The sequence below is a fragment of the Anolis sagrei genome, chromosome 4, assembly GCF_037176765.1.
Source record: "Anolis sagrei isolate rAnoSag1 chromosome 4, rAnoSag1.mat, whole genome shotgun sequence".
Lineage (NCBI taxonomy): Eukaryota > Metazoa > Chordata > Lepidosauria > Squamata > Dactyloidae > Anolis > Anolis sagrei.
Window position 1 is genome coordinate 68,624,046 of NC_090024.1, and position 22,641 is coordinate 68,646,686.

Here is a 22,641-nt window from a genome sequence, read left to right on the forward strand (position 1 = left end):
GGAGACTCAAGGTGGCTTACAATGGCAACAATTCAATGCCAACACATACAGAATACATACACAATATATCACAACATTACACATTAAATAAAACTATTAAGTTAAAAGATGTGTAAATATGTAAAACGGGACTTGTCAAGGTTCTCAAATATCCATCTCAAAACCAGGTCTGACTCATGTGTGTACCAGATTTTGAGATGTACAATTGTGCACACTGTTCTGCAGATTTCTCAAAATGCATCCTTTGTGTGCATTTTTGCAATGTGCTTGTCTTTCTAACTGAATGCTTTTCAAATCCCTAAGTTTTTTAATGCACATTTTAAAATGAAGGCATTTTTATTTTACTTTTTTAAAAATGAATAAACTGTATCACAAGCTCAGAAATATATGGTTTCCAGGATACAGATTGAATCCAGAGTTGCATGTGATTCTGAAAAGTGGCTACATTCTGGCAATTTGGGTGTGACTTGGATAAATTATGAGCAAACTGGGTAGATTCTGGTGAGAAAAAATGAAATGAACATGTCAATCTTGTCTATTGTCCTACCGGCTGAAGGAAGATGGTTCAAAGGCAGAAAGAATTATGTTCCCCTGTTTTACCAGAGGGAAAATGTTAAGATCAATATTCATACATCAAGTCTCAACTCCTGGATAGGAAAAGTAATAATCTATTTACTAGGCTTGTTTGATTTAAAAAAAAATGGTTCAAAACTCGTTTCGGATGTAGGGGGCACTGGTGATTTTGAAATGATTTCTGAAGTTTTCTGGAAAAAAAGATAACAGAAATTTCCGAATTGCTTCATTAATGGCATGTGTCTTGGCAACCCTCCGTGCCCTCCCCTGTTTTTCCAGCTGATTTTTACATTTTTGTCCCTGACCGGGATTCGAACCGGGAGGCAAGGTGGGAGCTCTGCCAGTAGGCTATTTTGCTGCCATTGACTTGCATGGGAGAATAGGAACCTTTATCTTCTCTCAATCCCCATCCCCTGCCAAGGAAAATTTGTCAATGTTTGTTAAAGTTTTTTTAAAAAAAAAATAAAGAAAATATGTTCCTGGTTTGCATTTTGAAAGTGTTTATCCTGTTTGTTTGTGTGGTCTTTGCACTGTTTCTTTGTATGGTCTTTACTTTGAAAGTAGTTGTTCTACTCCAGAAACTTTGTGTAGCACAAACTGTGTTAATCTCTACCACTGAGGGTGTGGCCTTCAAGAAGAGCTGTGCTTAGCCACATCCACCTTGTCCCGCTTTGCATCGCTACCACTCACCAGAGAAGAGAAACTGCGAGATTTTAAAACCATTTCTTTAGGCTTTGCCAAAGTTGCTTAATGGTTCTGAAAATCAAAATAACTGTGGGAGACATCTGAAAATAATTCCAAACAATGGGTAAGTGGTTCAAATTTGGAATTACTCCTCCCACTATTCCTGCATGGTTCGAAATTGGTTCAAAAGTGCAAATTCTGTAAGTTTTTCCAAATTTTAGGTTTTTCCAAACCAAACCTAAACAACTCTACTATTTAGCCAGCTAGCCAGGAAGCCCAACTGGGCTGGAGGTGTGCCAGTCCTTCCCACCGCTGCATGATGAACTAGAATCCCAGAATGGTTCCCTCTTACCTTAGAAGCATTCAGGGAGTGATAGTCACAGACCATACAAACCTCCCAAACCTCAAAAGATACCGATTTATCCTTTTATGATAGCAATTAGCTTTCTCTATCTCTCTCAATTAATTCTCAGTTTCCTTGGCAGTCACAATTAACCTTTTGTTAAGTGGAGCTACTGTGCCATAGAGAAAATAAATGCAGAATAGTTAAAAGCAAGTATAGCTCAATACAGTCAGCTCTTCACATTTGCTGAAGACAGGGATGCAGGACTACTGCACAAATTGGATAAAACACAAATATTAATATACTTTTGTGGAATCATCCATTTCCAAAAAAACATTTCTTGAGAAATTGGCCATAGAATTGTGCTAGAGTACTTAGATATTACTAGAAAAGGTTTCTCTTTAGGAATCTCTAGGTCCCCCAGGCCAACTCTAGGGTCAGTTTTGGTGGATGCTGAACATAAAGTCATTCGGGAAGATCTAGAGATTCCTAGGGAAAAAAACTGCAACTAATGAAATCTGTAAAAGTTAAATCAATAAATGTGGAAAGTTGGCCGTAGTTCCATTTTTGCACACTTCCCCGCAAAAAAGGGGTGTTCCATGCAACTTATGTAAGAATGTAGATAACAGCAAAAAAACAAAAAACAAAAACAAAAACAAGAATTTAAATCTAGAATGCTCTGTAGCAGCTGAAACTGAGCAATTGGTCAGCTGAACACCCATTATAAGAAAGACCTTTTGAATCCAAAAAGAAAAAGAACTGTTTATGAGGGGAGAATGATGTTTAAATGCTGGTAGTATTTTGAGTAGAACATATTTTATATACCAAAATTTGTAGTTATGAAGTTTGCTAATGCCACTAATTGTTCCCTTATTTCAAAGTCAAGGCATTTTGGCTTCAGGAGGCTAAACAAGCCTGTGCTAGGTTCTTGTGGGTTTTTTCGGGCTATAGAGCCATGTTCTAGAGGCATTTCTCCTGACGTTTCGCCTGCATCTATGGCAAGCATCCTCAGAGGTAGTGAGGTCTGTTGGAATTAGGACAATGAGTTTATATATCTGTGGAATGGCTGGGGTGGGGCAAGGAGCTCTTCCCTGCTGCAGTTAGGTGTGAATGTTTCAGCTGATCACCTTCATTAGCATTTGAAGGCCTGCCTGAGCCTGGGAAAATCTCTTGCTGGGAGGTGTTAATCTGTGCCTGGTTGTTTCCTCTCTGTTATTTTGCTGTTGTAATTTTAGAGTTTTTTAATACTGGTAGCCAGATTTTGTTCATTTTCATGGTCTCTTCCTTTCTGTTGAAATTGTCCACATGCTTGTGGATTTCAATGGCTTCTCTGTGTAGTCTGACATGGTGGTTGTTGGTGTGGTCCAGCATTTCTGTGTTCTCAAATAATATGCTGTGTCCAGGCTGGTTCATCAGGTGCTCTGCTATGACTGACTTCTCTGGTTGAAGTAGTCTGCAGTGCCTTTCATGTTCCTTGATGCGTGTCTGGGCGCTGCGTTTGGTGGTCCCTATGTAGACTTGTCCACAGCTGCATGGTATACGGTAGACTCCTGCAGAGGTGAGAGGATCCCTCTTGTCCTTTGCTGAACATAGCATTTGTTGGATTTTCTTGGTGGATTTGTAGATAGTTTGTATGTTGTGTTTCCTCATCAGCTTCCCTATGTGGTCAGTGGTTCCCTTGATGTATGGCAGGAACACTTTTCCTCTGGGTGGATCTTCATCTTGACTCTCGTGGCTTGTTCTTGGTCTTGCAGCTCTTCTGATGTCTGAGGTGGAGTATCCATTGGCCTGGAGAGCCCAGCTGAGGTGGTTCAGTTCATCTTGGAGGAGGTGGGGTTCGCAGATTCTTTTTGCACGGTCTGCCAAAGCTTTAATGGTGCTTCTTTTTTGACTTGGGTGATGGTTGGAGTTTTTATGTAGATATCTATCTGTGTGTGTGGGTTTTCTGTAGACGGTGTGACCCAATTGTTGATCTGGTTTGCGGATGACTAGGACATCTAGAAAAGGCAGTCTTCCTTCATTTTCTTTTTCCATGGTGAACTGGATGTTTGGGTGGATGCTGTTAAGATGGTCCAGGAACCTGTTGAGTTCTTCTTCTCCATGGCTCCAAATGGTGAAGGTGTCATCCACATATCTGAACCATATTGTGGGCTTTTTGGTTGCTGTCTCCAGGGCTTGTTTTTCAAAGTGATCCATGTAGAAGTTAGCTATGACTGGGCTGAGAGGGCTCCCCATAGCTACTCCATCTTTCAGTTCGTAGAATTCATTGTCCCACTGAAAGTAACTGGTGGTGAGGTAATGGTGAAACAGAGCCGTGATGTCTTCTGGGAACCTCTGGTTGATGAGTGCCATGGTGTCTGCTACCGGGACCATGGTAAAGAGATACCACATCGAAGCTGATCAGTTTGTCGTTGGTATTTAGCTTGAGATTGCTGGTTTTTTCTATGAAGTGGGCTGAGTCCTTGATGTAGTGTGTAGTGAGCCCGATATGGCTTTGTAACTGTGCAGCAAGAAATTTTGCTAGGTCGTATGTGGGGGATCCAATGGCACTCACGATGGGTCTGAGTGGGGTGGAGTCCTTATGGATTTTTGGGAGTCCATAAAGCCTGTTTCCAAGTGGCAATGTAGGTATTAAATGCTGGAACAATGCCAGAATTCAATTGTATCTTGGTAGTTCCTCATCATTATGCATGATTTAATCAGGATGCTGGATATGGTTTAGATGCATATTCAGATTTATTTACTCACTTGGTTTTATTCATTTTTCTTAGCTATTTTGAATGGCTCCCTGCCTTGAAATTTATCCAGGTTTGTCTAGAAGTACACTTTTTGAGGGGTTTTTTTTTTTTGTTATCACTTAGCATTATATTTTTATAAGTGGCTATCAATCCACATTCAAGAAAATTATAGGTAGAACTATGGAGGTGTTAATGGATCTTAAAACAGGGCAGGAATATTTAAGCCAGTGCATAGAAATAATTTTTATTACTTTAATAATTAACAGTAGTTACATTAGCAGTCTCAACACTAATGAATATTTTGTTTTGATTAAACTGGTAACTTTGAAGGCGTAATTTTGAAGTTGATAGCATTTAGATTTTTTAATAAATATATATTTAAAAGAAATAATGGTAATAGGTGGAAAATATGTCACTGGTGATGAACATGAACTCATTTCTAGCATTGCCATCTTAGCATGAATGTTAATATTACCAATGCTTAAGTATTTTTTTTAATTAGTGTGTCATTATTTTTCCCTGAGTTACGTCTACTACTCAGAAACGACGGTTGCATAGGATGATAGAGTTTACTGCTGGCTGAAAAAAGTTGCTATCTTATAAAATCTAAAATATAGAATGGATCCTATTGTGAAAGTAGGTAAAGAAACTGTTCATGATAAAGCAAATCTTAATGTACCTGACACCACAGGCTGATACTGCATTGGAGGTTCACAAAGGACATTAGGGCTCATGCCAAAATCTCCATTGTTTATTTATTTTATTTGCTACATTTGTATACTGCCCCTCTCAGCCCGCAGGTGACTCGGGGCAGTTCACAAGGCAACAATTCAATGCCAACAACATCATAAAAAACTTTAAAACATTTAAAAGCAATAACATATCAATTAAGACCATAACAATAGTAAAAAAAAAAAAAACCAAGTCATTTCATCTCCTAAATAAAAACTCATAATCAAATTGTTCCGTAATCCAATGTCTGTTACACTGCCTTTTCAAAGGCCTGCTTGAACAGCCAGGTTTTGACTTTTCTTTGGAAAATCAAAAGGGAGGGAGCCAATCTAATGTCCCTAGGAAGGGCATCCCATAGCCAAGGGGCCACCTCTGAGAAGGCCCTGACTCTCATCCCCGCGAAACGTATTTGTGATGCAGATGGAGTCAAGAGCAGGGCCTCCCCAGATGATCTTAACATCCTAGATGGTTCATAAAGGGAGATGCATTCAGACAGGTAAGTTGGGCCAGAACCGTTTAGGGCTTTATAGGCTAAAGCCAGCCCTTTGAATTGTGCACGGTAGCAAACTGGCAGCCATTGGAGCTGGCGCAGCAGAGAAGTAGTATGCTCCCTGAGTGCCACTCCTGTTAGTAATCTGGCTGCCGTCCGTTGGACCAATGGAAGCTTCTGAACAATCTTCAAAGGCAACCCCACGTAGAGTGTGTTGCAGTAGTCTATACGAGATGTAACCAGAGTGTGGACTACCGTGGCTAAATCAGACTTCCCAAGGTCTGACTATTTCTTTTCCTTTCACTGTTCATTTGGGTGAATCAAAAATCTCACTGCTACACCACCTGCTACTTTACTTCTTCTCCTCTGGTCACTTCAGTTCCACTTTTGCTTCCCCCTCCTTTGCATTCATGATAAAAGTCAACACATGTATGCAGGCTAAACCATAGAAACACACATCAAGTGGCCTAAACCACTATAAGATGTACCACATTACTCCCTAAAGAGGACCTCTCCTTGGCCCAAAATATGAAAAATATGCCAGTGCTGAGTTTAGTTCACATCAAAAACCAATAGAGCTATCAACACGTACATGGAGAAATATTACAGCTAAGGAAAGAGGTCACACCATTTTCCCAGCTCACAGTAGTTGAACCCACATAGGGAAGGCTTTGAACAAGCTGTATTCTTATCCCACCCCAATACCTTGACTGAGTCTCATAATGGTACAGTCCATTTATTATGAGACTTCAGACAGCCTTTGTGATCAATAAAACAGCAGACTAAAACTATGAAGTTAAATCAAAGTACTGGAACTTTTAACATAACACAAGCTCTTCCCTTTCCATAGGACAGAAAGCATAGTAGTAAATCAAAAGACAGAGGATGTTGGGGGTTGAGGCCAGAGAACTTAAAAGTTATTATAGTTGCTTCTATAACTTTCTAAGAGAGTCTGGGCATTGCATATGGTATGATCAGCTGAGCTGAACAGTAAAGACTATAGCTTTAGCTTCCTTCTTGCATGACTTTTGTTCCAAGTTGGGTACCCACAATACATTTCTTGGCACCACACACACTCTTCTTCATTTTGCAATCTCTGATTTTGTTGGATAGTTTATTAAACTGAAAAGAGCACCACTTTAGTCATGTGAAATCTTTGGTTTGGGTAGAAAGCTTGTGCATTTTGGCTGAGCCTTGATCTGTTACTGCTGGCTGAATTTTGGGAGACCCCCTAATCCATTTTTCCATGCCTCCCAAAAACAGATGAGTAGCCAAATAGTCGTTTTTGGTCCGCAGCTGAAAAATGCAATGATATCTGTCCCATTGGCAGCAATGGGAGGGCTTCCTGGGCTCCCTTTCCCATCATTTTTAGGGCAATCGGGATGAAAATGACAACACAACCATTGTTAACCCACCAACTACCATAACATTCGGGCCATCCCCTGATTTTTAGGAATTTATTTTCTTTTTTATAAATAAAATCTCCTTTAAAAATCCCCAAAAGATATGCCCCGCTGGCCCTTCCCTGTAATTTCTCCAGGACAAGCAGCAGGGCACAATTCCTTCCTGCCAAATGTCAAATATGCACTTCCAAGTCACACAGCCCAGTGCCCCACTATTACATTTTGTTCCTTACTAATAAAAAAGCAACAGCGAGCAACGTCTTCCAAAACGTTTGCATTTCTTGTTCTCACAAAACATTCTGGAAGAGGCCAACAGCAGCAAGCAAGCAAGCAAGCATTGTACCCTTATTAGAAAAACACTCTGACTGTATGATCCATTGGGGGAAACATTTTCAAATATATTATGGGAAATCTAGCCATGTTTTTAAGGAAAAAACCCATGTTTTTGGAGCATAATATTTTAAGTCTTAGCAGTTCAGAGCATTGTACACCTCACTCACCTGTCCCACACTTTCCCAACTCCTAGTCCCACTAAATAAAAAGAATCAAGAAAATCAAGGAAAATCAAAATGCTTCAATGCTAGATAGAGGCAAAGCCAAGCCAAGCCAAAAAATAAAGCTGAGGGCAAATTGCAAGGCAATTGGACTGAAACACCTCTCTAGAACCAGGTTGCAACTGAGAGCAATGGACACAGCTTGAGTAAGAGATGTCATGGCATTCTTCTATTCTGATTGGCCCAACAGGCAGGGCTCACAGGCTGAATAGAGAAGGAGGAGCTGTGACCGGCTGCCACATGGCCCATTCTGGCCCATCCAAACAAGCCAAACAAGTCAGATTGGCCAAGGGGAACCAACCAAACTAAGTCCGTGCTCAAGCCTATTGGATAGTTATCAAACAATGAAAAGCTGATGCTTTCTGGGTGATTTGTAAGATCTTAAATCTTGCAAAGAAACAAGCCAAAACACTTTCTGTTCATTTCTTCCCCTGGAATCTCTTTATTTACAAACACAACAACACAATGAAACTGACTGTTATTTATCACCACATGGCACAACTCAGCTTCCAGGATATGTCATGTTAGCTTAATTATCAACATAGGTATGTTATATTTCATATTTCAACGTTTTTCACCAATATTATTTTGGATACAACAAAGTAGTTATTATCAGATAGTTCTAATGCTTGGGCCTTGTTTATGTATTATTTTATTAATCTGAGATAGGTATATTTTCTTTAAAAGATCAATATTTTGACTGCTTTGTGCTGGCTCAGAAGACTGTTGGTGTTTGACAGGCAATCAAAAAGTCAAAACAGATGAACTGGAAAACAATTTATGGCACACTTTTTCCTCTTGGCAGGTTGAGGAGCTCAGTGTGTTTTTCATTCATTATTATTTTATGTTTATAATTAAGGGCCCCCCTTCTCCTCACACTCTCTCTTTCCGGAAGATGTGCTCTCTTTGAAACTGTGGGAGAAAAATATTGGCAAAGGCAACAAAAGCCAGAATACTATTGGTGCTTCCCATTTTTAATGCTAATGAGGATATGTAAGCCAGTTCTCTCTGCTTCAGTTCTCAAATACAATTTTTGGAGACCAAATAAATGAGGAAATAGTGTGACAGAGAGTAAAATTTGCTTGAAAAATATTCGATGCATCACATCAGCGTGTCATGAAATGTACCATTTATTTTGATGCATTTTATTCTCTTATGTTGAAATGTGCATGATGGGATGCAGTTTCTGGATTATATCATGCAATGTCTGAAAAGAAAGTGTCAAAATGAAACAATAGAAAATCATGACACTTTCTTAGTTCAGTCTAATGACTAGCCTTAGCAACTAGCTTGATATAATGGCAACTTGATGTAGAGCCAGGAGACCAAGAGCATGCATTACATGAAGGATGCTATAACATGTTAGCACTCCTTGGGGTTAGTTTGACAGCAGAAAAAAATAGAATCAATTGTATGTGAATGTTGGCAGAGAAGGTGGTGGCCCTGGAAAAATGGTGCTGGATGAAATAACACTATTTCAGAAATGCAGGTTCATAGCATGTGTTTTTTCCCCTTGATTTAGTGTTATATGTGGAAGAACAGCAGAAGAACAACAGTGTTGAACCAGGGGCAGTTGGTAGCTTTCATGTCAGTGAGATGGTAAAACTATCCTATGTTTTTCTTTGAACTTTTAAGGGGTTGCACTAGAAGGAGTGTTGTACATGGACCACAAAAGGAAGAAACAAACAATACTCCAAAACAGTGGTTCTAGAACAAATCATGTTTGAACTCTCCCTAGAATCCAAAATAACTAAACTGAAGTTATTGTACTTTGGAAACATGATGAATTGACATGACTCACTGGAAAATATGGCAAAGTAGGAAATAGTAGGATAAAGGAAGAGCTCATTGCAGCTGAATTAGGAAGTCAGCACATTGAGTTTACAAAGCCTAAGTAGGTTCTTAGAGATCTGCCATTCACAGAATCCCCACAGGTTGAAACTGGCTCACTGGCAAAAAAAACTACGGCAACATGTCCAAGGTGCTGAACACTATCCCAAATACAGTTTGGACTAAAACTTGGGGAAAATTCACTGCTTCGCTGACACAAGAGCCACCAGCCACCAATACGCAAGTCTGTTTTTCAATATTCTGCATAAATGTTACCTGGAACAAAATTTAATTCTTGGATGCTAATGAGATCTAAGCATTTGAATACAGCAATTCTATATCATTTATACTACTTGTTTATTCATTTCAATCACCAGTTTAAAAGGGCTGGTCAGAGATCTAATGATTTCCATGTTATGTTACTTGAACATCCACCATCATATAATATGCATCAGAGCATGGTGGAGCCCTCTTTCTGAAGTTTTTAAAGCAGAGGCTGGATGGCCATCTCTTGGGAGTACTCTGAATCTGTGTTCCTGCATGGTAGGTGGTTGGATTGGATTGAACTTGTGGTCTGTTCACACTCTATGATTCTATATATCCCAGTAACAATAACAATGGAAGCCCTGTTCATTTGCCCACCAACAAAAGTAATTAAATTGGTAGCACAAAAAAGGATGTCTCTCATTTTCTTATAGTTCTCCTAATTTTCTGGAACTAACACTTCTTGCATTTAGCTTCCTCCCTTCTTTATTTAAAGTGAGCCCTAACCATGCTGTATATTAGGCTTTTAAAATTAATATTATTTTATCAATTACTTTTTTATTGTTCTCAATTTTGTTTTTATATTGCATATTAAATTAGTTGGTTTAAAATCATTATGATCTTACTCTTATTAATGTTCTTTTTTAATGTTAATGGTCAAGTTAATATAATTTGCAGATTGTGTGTGTACGTGAGCATCACATTTTGTGACGTGAGCATCATTGCTAATAGTCATGTCCAAAATCCATGTATGTACTTGTAGTGTTGGTAGTGAGGATAATTTAGTTCCTCTACAGCCTTGTGTGCCCATAATTGGAGACTTTCCTATTCCCCTTCTCTGCCCAAGCACTCCCCACTATTCAAAATTCTGGAGAAATTCTGATCCCTTCAAGACACAGTGAAAGAGTGCAGAAGATGTGTGGATCAGAGATATCACCACCAGCTAGCTTCATTGTTGGACTTCTTCCATCCTTACAAGTATCCTGGCAATTGTATTTGAAAGGCATGCTATGAATCTTGCCTTTGAAAAACCCTGCAAATCTCTTAGGAAGACAGGCGGACAAATGTAAGCATTCTGGAAGAAGCAAAGACTCTCGGCACTGAAGCAATGATTCTCCTGCCATCAACTAACCATGTTGTCCGAATGCCTGATGACCATCTCCCAAAGCAGTTACTCCATACAGCACCAAAAAAACTCACAGCCCAGTTACTCTATTCTCAGGTCAAGAAAGGAAGATGGAATGCCATCAGACAATGAAAGAGATTTTAAGATGGGCTTAAAGCTTACCTAAAAATGTGGAACAAACATCTAGAATTGGAAAGCTTTTGCCGAGCATTGTGACTGGAGGTCAGCTGTTAACAATGGTCTATGGATTCTGAAGAGGAACAAATAGAGGGTGAAAGGAAGAAACATACCAAGAGGAAGGCGCATCACATAAACCCTAGTCAGGACTGTCTTCCATCTGAAAATGTATGTGTTCACTGTGAAATACCACATGGATCCAGAATAAGTCTCCACAGTCACTTATGGACCCATCACCAAAACTCTACCCTTGGAACATAATCAAACTCAGCCATGATCACCTATAGTATAGCTTATATAAATACAGACATTCTGTTGGGCTAACTTTTAAATAGCCATTATTAGGATATGCAGGGTGGGTAAATTGTGGCCAAAAAATGTTGGCTTGTAACTCCCAATATCTATCACCCTTGACTGTGTGGAATATGGCTGTTAGGAGATTATAGTTCAGCAATATCTGGAGGGCAAGAAGTTGTCCACCTCTGTTGACATTGCACATGAGCATGAATGGACTCATGACACAAAACTAATTCATTTTCAAGGACTTAGCCAGTATAGGCATTTCCTCTCACACTGCCTTATATAAAAACTCCCTCCTGTGAATTTTATCACGTTTCCTTGTAAATAAATTCCACTTCAAAAATTTTGTTATCATATCTGTCTGTATTGTTTTACTTTATTTATATCCTATCTTTTCTCAAAGCTGAAACTCAGAATGGCTTGCAGAACAAATTGATACAAATAAAAACACATGCAAATTTTAAAAATCAACAAAATATTTTTAATGGTATTAAACTGTATAGAATCATAATTATTTAGAACATACCAATTTAAAAGCAATGAAAAAAAGTATAGCACACTAAGACCATTTTTCTGAAAAATGAATCCAAGGCCATCTTATTGAAATAAAAAGGAACTACTCCTATAGTATGAATGTGTCATATTAAAATTCAGCACATACTTTAATCACTTGTTGTTGTTGTTTATTTAGGATAAAATTGAGAAGCTGTTTTATAGCCTTTTTTTGATCTTAATTATAGCTCAGATTTAAATAGCAAGGGAATAGCTTTATGATACTTTCTCCAAAAGAGAACAAAGCGGTATAGAACAAGAAAGGCATATCAGTGGGAACCAATTAAAACAACATTAAAGTTGCACTTAGAAAAAGCTTAAATTGAGCTGAATGCCAAGGTAGATTGGAACAACAGGGATCCAGCCTTGAATTTATGAATGAAAACAACGTTTTTTGAAATCTTAGTGATCCATTGTAAAAACTGGTGTGTTGTAACCATTGTTCAAAGGGATTTTTGTTATAGGATTTCTTTGAATACTGATATTCCAGAGTAAGATGACTATATTGTACTTTAAACATTGCTATTACTCTTTACTTACAGGGAAACAAATGGAAATGGTATACATATGCATTCATGTCTATGCACAAAGAGAGGATTCAGAATTAAAACTATGCAACAAGAAGCTCACAGAGCACAAGGAAGAGCCAGGGCAGCTGGTAGATCCATGTCATAGGGCTGTGCACCTGGATTTTATAATAAAAAACCCCCCTCCTGTTGTCCCTTTAGGGGTTGTAGCAGTACTTCAGAGCCATGGATCAGTTAATCACCTTGTTATTGAGCAATTTAAAATGGCTGTGGATAGTGAGATACAAGGTGCTGTGTGTTAAACCTGGTGAGAAAGAGAAGCCAATATTCCAGAATAAATCTGGAAGCAGAAGCCACCGAGGTATTTATTTGATGTCAGCTGAAAGTGATGTCAGCTTATGGTACCCTGCTAAAATGTAGCTGAGATAGATTTTACAGTAAAACATGCAAATTTATACCCTTTTCAGGTTCAAAATTTCCACTACCCCCAGCTGGACCCAGCTTTGCCGTGATTTTCTGGTGTGACATCAGCAGGGGTTCCCTGGAAAGATGGGAGTTTGGCGCTCCTCAGTCAATAAGAGAGTACCACTTGTCTTCAATGTAGGTTTCCCTCTGTCCAGTGGTTGAAGATGGGTCGGCAGCTCTTAGAACAATGGATGAAATGATGACTGATGATTCAGTCAGGGCACAATGACCCTGATGGGTCTCCCAAACCTTTATGTATCAAGTCTCTGATTGAGCCCAGTGTCCCAAACACCAAACTCCCAGGCAAGTTTTAACAGAAAATATTGTCCATATAAATGTCCAATGGCTGGGAGTACCAAAGGGGAAAAATAGCCTCTCCAAAACAGTAGCATAGTCTCCCCTGACAAGAAACTCCATGTTGGGTTGGCAAATGTAATTTATTGTCCATACAATAACACAAATTAAGGGTGGACTACCCAGCTCCTGTAATTCTCTGAGCCACCTTAGGTGGTATGGATTCCATTGAGGTTGCTGATGGATCCAATCAAATGCAAATGTAGCCAGGCAAGATGTTGACAAATCTTCCCAGAACAAGGAAGTGCAAGCAAAGGATATCACAAGACTTCAGCTAGTGATTTCTCCAATAATTTCATAAAGTGATACAAAAGTATAAACAGGATTATACATATACGTATATGTGGAGCTGTAGCTGCAGGGGTACCCAATAATGGAGGCCTGGTCCCCACAGGTTGGGAGGTACACATACAGACTGAGTAAATAAGGCTTCCGAGGGGCTCCTATTACCCTGGGTCCTCTTATGGGAAAAAAAATTATAGAGAAGGATAATGAGACATCTATGGGAGGGTCCTGGGAAGGCATGGACACTAGATGGGTTGACCCCCACTTGGGAAGGAAAATACATTTAGAAAGGACCTGGGGGTGCAGAAGGGAGATCCTCTACATCTCTATAGCCACAGGGGGGGGGGGGTTGGACTGACAAAGGTGATGGACAGGGAATCCAGCACAAGGAAGGGGATTATGGATTAAGTAGTTATATAATGGGAGAGAGAGTGTGAGGAAAGCAATGGCAAAGGGAAAAGGAAGCAAAATGGGGCTTGAGATGTTTCTTGAAAGAATATATGTGTGTGTAGTTTGGTAGGATATGTTGTAGTCCAGTATCAGTAAAGGTGAGTCAAAGATTATACAGAAAAACAAGAATAGGCAGGAAAGATACATTTTGAGATTTGAAAAATAAGGGCAAGATTATAAAATGTATGATTTACTTGGTGTTTCCCCTTTTGCTAGCCTTAGCCTAGAGGTGTAAATTTTTCTTAGCTCACCCTTAGACAAATTAAAATTCAGGATCTAAATCCCAGAAGAGGAAATTATGCAGAAAAGAAAGTAAGGTTGTGAAACCCTGCTTTGCTGGAAAAACCTACAAGAAAACAAAATGGTTTTAGAATGAACCCTAGCTTGGACTATGGCCATAAATGTAATAAATAGACTTCTACTTATAAACAAAGGGTGTAGGATTAGTTTTTTGGTTTAGATCTTGTGGGGTTTTTTTAGATCTCTAGATACAGCTGATACAGTTATATATAGATCTAAGGCCAAGTGGAGAATTTCAGAAGTTTTTACACCATTTTAATAAACCAAAAAGTTACTGAGAAGAATAGTTTGGGACCAACTTAATATACCTCATCTTCATACATTCTCAGAAACTCAGTTCTCAAAGGAAATCAGTCATCAAGAGAAGCTTGGACAGTACCCTCTCCATTAATAGCTTCCTCCTGAATGTTTTAAAACGGTGCTACATTGTTGAATTGATCTACCATATGTACTCATGTATGTTGACCACATGTATAAATTGAGGACAGATTTTCAGGTCCAAATTATGGATTTTGATATGAACTATGGATACATTGAAGGTCATTGAAGTGAGAGGAGAAAGTGCCAGTCCTTCCCTAAGGGCCATCTGCCTTTGGCTGTCACTACTATTTCTCCACCCAGGCATTCAAAAAGGCCAGAAGCAGCTCAATGGCATGGCAGAGAGAATAGAGGAGGCTGGCACTTCTTTTAGGTTCTCCTTGGAGTGACTATGATCTTGTCTTTTGCCAATTTACTCAGAGAAGGGGATGGTTTCCTTTTTTTTTTTTTTTTTGATAATTGTTAGGATAAGTTGATATACGTTTTTGGGGTTGATTTTTGACTAAATCTCTAGACTTATATATGAATATACAGGATAGTTTCACATTGAATAGAACCGGAGCTGGACTAAATGCCTCCACATTCATTAACAAAATATTCCACCTAATTGCTTGTTTTAGTAATTGAGGAGGTTGGCCAGGAATAGAAAAACAAGTAAGTAAGAAAAACCAATTAAACAACTTCACATAAAATTGCTATTAGTAAACAGAAGAGTGGGTGAGGTTTGATTTGAACTCCTGAATCAATTTGAGCCTGGATCTGCCATGCAACAAGTTTCCTTTTTAGACTCATTTATTTATGTAGATACTCATACTGATATTCTAACATGCTTACAACTTCTACCAAGCTCATACCTCAAAGTTTGTAATCTAAAGCCCTACAATAAAGCCATCTCCTTCCAAATATATACCATAGCAATTCACAACTCAAGAATTTAAACTGGACCATCCCCATGCAGTGAAATCAAAACAACTACAGATCAACATGTAAATTATGCAGGAATAATTTAATATGAGAGAAACTCAGAAGACAAATTAACAGAACACAATTTATCATGTACACTTCCATAATAAAACATTCAGATGCATCATCATGGGTATACAGCCCATTCTGGACAACTCTCCCTCACAGGCTTTAGGTTGCAGGTCTGTACTTGCTTAAGGAAACCTGCACAACTTTTTTTCTAAAACAGTTTACTCTGCAGTAACAAGAACCTGATGCTCAGAGATGGACATCAAGACAAATGTTCTGGCCCAAAAATAAACCCCCCATGTTTACACTGGGATCACTCTTGCAGAAACTAATAAAGCTATCCAAAACATCAGGGGGTCATCACCTGTTCTGCTCTAAGATGATGTATGTTGACATTTGTCAGCCATGCTCTATTGCATATTACAGAAGACAAGCAGGAAAAATAATAAAATCTAATATCAGAAAGAGAAGCATTCAAAAACTTAGTGGTGCAGCATTTCAGTCTTCCTCTCTCTGAGCTTAAGGTTGAACAAAACAATTTTTAAGAAAGATATGAAAAACTTTGGTTTTGCACAAAACTGTTTTCATAAATATATGGAACATGTGCAAAGTTTATACATTTCTTTCATATAAAATCCATCATTTTGCTCAAAAATGTGTGTTCCTTAAAATAGTAGAACATTTTCCCCACCGCTCTCTTATTATTGTGAAAAATGGGCGGAGTTGTGCAAAAGTTGTGAACTTTGTACAAAAAGCTTATGTTTATTTTTAGAAACAATATTGTTCAAAGAGCCCAAAGGAATATGTGTTCTTGTTGTCAAACGGATTTCCTTGATTGTTGGTGAACTGGTTTTTTTTGTTGGTGTTTGGGTTCCCTGCCAGGAGGCCTGGCTGGGCATCTGGACACCCCCCACCCCTACTCTAGGAAAGCATGGTGTTTTTCCCTGTGTGGAACCAGCTGTAATTTCACATTAATTTGCACATCTTTATAAAGGAATGGGAAAAATTGTGTGGGCCAGAGGTGACTACCCACTTTCCCTCAAAGAACAAGAAGAAAGATTAACACACCATGTTGCAATAACAAAAGGCCACAACTTGTTTATTGCTTACAAATGAGAAAGAGGGTTGGACGGTGTGCATGCATCCTGGGTCAGGAATTGGACAGTTCACTGCCGACTGATAGAACTTAACTATGCCAGGGGATGCAACTGTTTACTGGCCAGTTGGGACGCCATTACTGCCACACTTCTGGTAAGCCACCGGATGCTTTCCCATAGAAGAAGCACTGGCTGGAGAGTAGCCTAGCCCAGCCTTAAGTAGGCTGCTGGTGGATTGAAACAGGTACCCTTCCCGGCCAATCAGAGGGAAGGGCAGGTTGTGGTGGGGCAGGGCAGGCCCCACCAATGATTGGCTGGCTAGTTGAGGCATGCAAAACATACCTGATACAGGGGGCTTCTGGGAAGAAGGAGCTTCTAGAAGGAATGGCGAGCGAGAGAGCATGCACTGCTGCAACATCCCTGCTGGTAAATCAGGCAGGGCATTTCACATAAACAAAATTCACATAGAAGGAATGACTTAAACTTGTGCCTGTGCATTACCTCTACAATGTGAAAGTCACTGTGGAGAGGGTATGGTCTCTATGGTCAGAGACCAGAAGGCTTTTGCATATGGTGGAATGCAGCATATGATAGGGTGGGATCAACTGTGTCATCTGCCCATCCACAGTACATTATGGTTTTCCAGTCACTTAGGAGCTCAGTAAGAATGTTATCTCCTTTACACGTAGAGGGGTTTTTTGTGGGTTTTTTTTTTTTGCCAAATCCATACTATATTTCAGGAATTTTGACAATAGGCTCATGGCTGTGTTTATAAATAGTCTGCCGTTTGGCAGACAACAAAGAGAGAATGTAAGATTTTAGTATATAACTTTGCATTTCCTCTGATGAAGGGTAGGACCCTACAGGTCCAGAGATATGTGGGGTGGAGACAGAGTTTACCTTTGAGGCTGACCTGAGAGTTTTGCTCTCATTTATAAAGACCTGCATGGAAGCATCCTGGATTTACATTCCAGTAAGTAGTTGGCCAGAGAGCAACCTAACTAGCTATTGGATTGAAATTAAGGTTCAGATGTTTCATCCGAGAGAAGCCTAAGAAGGTAATCTAGGACAGATATGTGGCTTCAGCTGGACCTATGTCAGTTTGCTCCCCTTTGGGTTTTTTTCAGCTTCAGTTGACTTTGGTCCCTTCTACACAGTAACATAATTCCAATTGTCAAAGCAAACAATTCATATTATCTGCTTTGAATTGGATTATATGAATCTACACTGCTATATAATCCAGTTAAAAGCAGATAATCTGGATTTTTTGCTTTGATAATCTGGATTTTATATGGCAGTGTAGAAGGGGCTTTAATGAAAATATATGTCAAATAAACTGGCCCTTATATACAGTCTCTCAACTTTTTGTGTTTGATCATGTTAATCTATGGCTAAGCATCAATTGGAGACAGTATACCAGTTGCTGAAAATACACACAGGTAAGATCATGTTGAAACCATATGCCAGATGACATCAACTTTTTGTCTCATTCAGTATAGCTCTTTTTATACTTTTATTCCTGGATTAGGATTCATTTAAATATTAGCCCATTGTGCAATAAAAATTGTTTTGATTTCTAGATGACATGCCAAATAAATGAAAAAATAGCAGTCAAATATAAGTATAAACGATAACCATAACAAACTATTCCCCCCTCTTTACAACATATTTAACATACGAACTAAATTGGATTCAAATGCCAGCTCATTATATAGCTGAAATTCCTAGTAATTTTCATAAAGAGTATGACCCATGGAATGCATGAATAGCATTACAAAATGTCATGCAGAGGCAAATTGTGCTGGTTGTGTATGGAGGCAAACATATTAATGACAGCAAATAAAATGCTCTTGAACTAAGGAGAAGATGCGTGCAATGTATGTAAATATTGCTCTTTTGTGAAAGTTTAAGATGGAATCAGAAAGGAACTTGAAGTAAAACACTTTCAATGTGAAGGGAAGTAGGGAAATCAGAATGCTTTACAGCAGATGTCCAAGGCTGCAGTCCCAAACATAATGTACTAGGAAGGAAGTTCTCAGGGCCCTTCCACACAGTCATATAACTCAGAATATTAATGCAGAAAATCCCATAATATCTACTTTGAACTGGGTTATCTAAGTCCACATTGGTTGAGGAGGGCTTTTGTCTTCAACGTTTATTTTCATGCTTAAACAATATATTTATCCTATAGTAGCTAGATTAGTATGTTTACAGGAATAGTAATACTGTACAAAAATGTCCTTCTACTAGAATGAGTACTTCCTTAATAGTCTTAAAATAAAAGTATGATGAAAATAAAAGATTTTCAAGTAAGAATAATTATTGAAGAAGAGGACATACTTATATGCAGTTTCATCCAAACAAATTTTAAAATCTGGCTGGAACTGTGTTAAAGCATCATATGCAGTGGTGGCAGAGGGAAAAATAGCCATGTGCAGTGACCATGAAGTAAGTACAGCATTGGATAAATACATTGAGTTGGAAGAGACCACACAGGCTATCCAGTCCAACCCTCTGCCATGTGGGAAAGAGAGAACAGATATCAGCTGGGATCCTCTTAGTGATTTGCACACATATAAGTTCTTCTAAAGGTACCTTTTACCTAGAACAACTTCCAAACACAGAGGCGGCCCTAGGAAATTTTCAACGGTAAGCAAGCAGTATTTTGGCGCACCCCCCCCCCCAATCACTGATACATATTTTCTGTTCATCGTGGGAATTCTGTGTGTCATATTTGGTTCAATTCTATCACTGGTGGAGTTCAGAATGCTCTTTGATTGTAGGTGAACTATACATCCCAGTAACTACAACTCGCATATGTCAAGGTCTATTTTCCCCCAAGAGCACCTCAAGAGTGCCCCTGGGCAAAATCAACTATACTGCAAATGCTTACTTTGCGTAAGGGGTTGAGCCGTTCCTGTCCAAACATCCCTGCTTTTACAGACAATAAAGGCTGGGAATGTAATTTTGTGCAAAGAGAAATATTTAGAAAGACTGCAAGAATTCTGTGTTCAAGGATTGCAGTCTAATGTATGTAATATATTGATCACTATGCTAGAAAGGGTCAAATATCGAATATATATACAGCGTGTGTATACATTATGTGTGTGTGTATAATAGTTGAGTTCACATTTATATTAATTTATACAATTCAATCACTGTGTGGACACCTCAAGACAACTCTGCCAACTTAGTACATCATTCTCCCTGACAAAATATTATCCTTGTGCATATAAATGGAGCCAATCATATTCCCAAGCTTTAATTGTGGTATATTTCCCAACCATTTAAATATGTTCATGGTATACTGTACTAATAGTTCAGTTACTTATTTTAAGTCTATTTCACTTCTGCAATTTAATAAAAAGAATATTTTTATTTCAGGGTTTTTTTTTCATTTCAACTTCTTAGCTATTTGATCACCTGGCATGAAATTATAAACCAAAATGAAAGAAGCATGAATTTCTGCTATTGACCACTGCTGTAGTAAAGTGCTGACTTACAGGGTGAATTTTCAGAGACTACAGGGAACCCATTTCTTCAACAGCTATGCAATTGAACAAAAAAAATATTTTGAATGAAACAAACCAAAAGCTAATACCTCTGTCTATTTTCTTTCAAACAGTGGTGCCTTCAGACAGGTTAATAATGGCCCTAAGAAATCTTTGACACACACATTATTCCTTTGTAAAAGAAAAAGAAAAAGAACATAGTTCTACCATCATTGTATTAACATTCATTCAGAACTTAATCTTACTAATTTCTGTGAAAGTGATTTCTGAGTCAATTTTCCCAGAATTGCAGCCCAAGATGACTAAGTGCAATCTTTGATATTGACATCAAAATTTAATGTAAAATTGAAGTCTATTTATCTACAGTCTATTTATCTTGACATAATCATGGAAAAGACCCATTAACAATATCTACGCAAACATGGCATCACTGAAACAGTAGGCACAGGCTTATTTGATACTTTACACAGATGTGAAGATGGAATGGTAATTTCTTTTCAGTGCCATTTTCCATCCTGTTACAACCCTTGGCCCAAAATGTTTAATATTGTTTTCAAAACATCTTTGATTCAAGATGCCGGTGAGACCAAATAAATAAATTATCACTTTATAGATCATGTCTGTTAAAAACAAAGACAACATGCTTGCGCACCTACACCAGAGACAATCAAATGTAATTGAGTCCTTGGAAAGAGAAAGAGAGATGGAGGTAAAGAGAGTAGGATTATAGCTCACTTTGTACTTCAAAAGCCTTATGGAGTTCAATAGCAATAAGAAAAGATTTTCACTTTGATACAAAACATGTTTCTTAAAATATGCAGTCTTCATCTAAATCAATGGATGTCACTTCGAAGAGAATTTGTTCAAAATCATGGAGCTATCCTATTGAAAGCTATTTGATTGTTTTGTATTAACACTAGTACAGATTTTTCTTTTCAAAAAAGTATAGAAAACTTACCTCTGTGGTACCAGGACCTCCTAGCTTTAGAAAAATGAACAATACATAAAATAAAATAAGTCTTAAACATTTGATGAAAGGAAAGAAAAAAAAATCTTTTGACTTCTCGGCCTCCCCAAAGCATTTGCAAGCAACTATTTCCTGCCAGGAAGAGGCACTTACATTTTTTGGGTTTGAAAACTCACAGTGTGTCACTACTTACTGCTTGCTATTTTGGGTGTTCCTAGTAAAACACAGACTCTTTTGTGCAAAGCATCATAATGCTTCTATGATGTTCTCATTGACCCCAGAATTAAAATGTTGCAGGATGGCTCTAGTGAGGAAAGCACAAATTGGATTTCTTCCTTCCTTTTCTTATTATTCCTCCCCTTACTTTAGGGTGAAAAACACGACAAATCCCAAGACATGAAATGATGAAAGGAACCAACTCTGTATTTAAAGATCAGTCAATCATACATATCATACAATATACAAAGCAAAAAGACACGGCTCTATAGTGTTTTAAAAGCAGCAACAACTGCCACAGTTTTTTTCCTTTTTGTCCCGAAATAGTGGCTTGTCAAATGTTTCAAAATTGTTATACACTATGTTTTTGCTCCCAGTTATGTGGATCCACTGTAAATAAGAATTTGCTTTTGAGTTTGCAAGCCAAACTGATTGTATCTCATTCTTAGCAGATGTATTTGAATGAAATATCAAATTTAATCTATATAAATAAAAATGTAATGTTCGTTTGTGGGACTAACATAACTCAAAAACCACTGGACGAATTGGCACCAAATTTGGACACAAGACACCTAACAACCCAATGTATGTCCTTCACTCAAAAAAATTGATTTTGTCATTTGGGAGTTGTATTTGCTGGGATTTATAGTTCACCTACAATCAAAGAGCATTCTGAACCCCACTGACAATAGAATTGAACCAAACTTGGCACACAGTTCTCCCATGACCAAAAGAAAATACTGGAAGGGTTTGGTGGGCACTGTCCTTTGGTTTTGGAGTTGTAGTTCACCTATATTCAAAGATGACTATGGACTCAAACAATGATGGATCTGGACCAAACTCTACATGAATACTCAATATGCCCAAATGTGAACACTGGTGGAGTTTGGGGAAAATAGAATATTGACATTTGGGAGTTGTAGTTGCTAGGATTTATAGTTCACCTACAGTCAAAGAGCATTCTGAACCCCACCAACGATAGAATTGGCCAAAGCTCCCACACAGAACCCCCATGTGGGCCACGGCAATGCATGGCAGGGGACGGCTAGTTTATAGATAAAATGTTCTATACAGGTTTTATCATGTTATAACCCACCTTGAGGCCCCGATGACATTGCAGGTTAAACCGCTGAGCTGCCGAACTAGCTGACTGAAAGGTTAGTGGTTCGAATCCAGGGAGTGAGGTGAGTTCTTGCTGTTAGGCGGGACTGCAAACTATTGCTATGACATGTTAATTCAATGGCTTCTCTGTGTAGTCTGACATGGTGGTTGTTAGAGTGGTCCAGCATTTCCATGTTCTCAAATGAGAGACATAGCATATTGTTTGAGAACACAGAAATGCTAGACCACTCTAACAACCACCATGTCAGACTACATAGAGAAGCCACTGAAGTCCATGAGCATGTGGACAA

The 22,641-nt window shown here is 38.5% G+C and overlaps 1 protein-coding gene across 3 annotated transcripts in view; it reads right to left on the reverse strand.

Moving 5' to 3' along the window:
• The window catches only part of LOC132774691 (cadherin-19-like), an 84,207-nt gene extending 62,989 nt beyond the window's left edge, over positions 1-21,218 (reverse strand). The window contains exons 1-2 of one of the 3 annotated variants that reach the window (XM_067467474.1): positions 21,005-21,160; positions 10,900-10,987 (exon numbers count right to left, since the gene is read on the reverse strand). The gene's annotated coding sequence lies outside the window, so the exon portion shown is untranslated. The other 2 variants (XM_067467475.1, XM_067467473.1) reach the window with 2 other exon arrangements.
• Positions 21,219-22,641: the final 1,423 nt, after the last annotated feature.